We start from the raw sequence: 647 nt of genomic DNA, 5'->3' as shown, positions 1-647 counted from the left end.
TGTACCAGATTTGCAAACAGACAGCGTGTTCCTCCTTTGGGCCCCATGTGTCACACTTAACATTCCTCAGATTGTAGCTCAAGAAATAAAGAAATAAACTCAGGAGCTTGATTTTTCAAAATTGAGTTTTGTTTGTTTTATATTGATAAATAAGGTTTCAAAGTTTTTACTTACAATAGGCAATGACAAAACGTTACTTCAAATCCTCCCTGTCTCAAGCAGTTACCAGTTTAGGATCTGTGCAATCTAAACTGTGCCTCTTCATAAGCTGATTGCCATTTTTAATTTCTTCTGTCTTTCCCCAAATATTTATTCAGTTTCTCTGTCTCTATTCCTCAGCTACTCTAATGAGTCCTATCCCACATTATTTCTGCTTTTTTGCACATTCTGTCCACTTTTCCTCCTCCATTTCAATCCATTCAAAATTTCCTCTTGCTGGAGAGCCTGGAATGAGATATTTCAAGTACTAAAAGAGAACAACCTCCAACCTAGACTGATGTATTTCCCCAAATTTATTCAGTTTCTCTGTCTCTATTCCTCAGCTACTCTAATGAGTCCTATCCCACATTATTTCTGCTTTTTTGCACATTCTGTCCACTTTTCCTCCTCCATTTCAATCCATTCAAAATTTCCTCTTGCTGTGGAGA

This window comes from Fukomys damarensis, unplaced genomic scaffold, assembly GCF_012274545.1.
Source record: "Fukomys damarensis isolate Sample0158 unplaced genomic scaffold, DMR_v1.0_HiC HiC_scaffold_15, whole genome shotgun sequence".
In the NCBI taxonomy this organism is placed as follows: domain Eukaryota; kingdom Metazoa; phylum Chordata; class Mammalia; order Rodentia; family Bathyergidae; genus Fukomys; species Fukomys damarensis.
The sequence above is the reverse complement of the archived record's forward strand: the minus strand, read 5'-3'. Positions refer to the sequence as shown.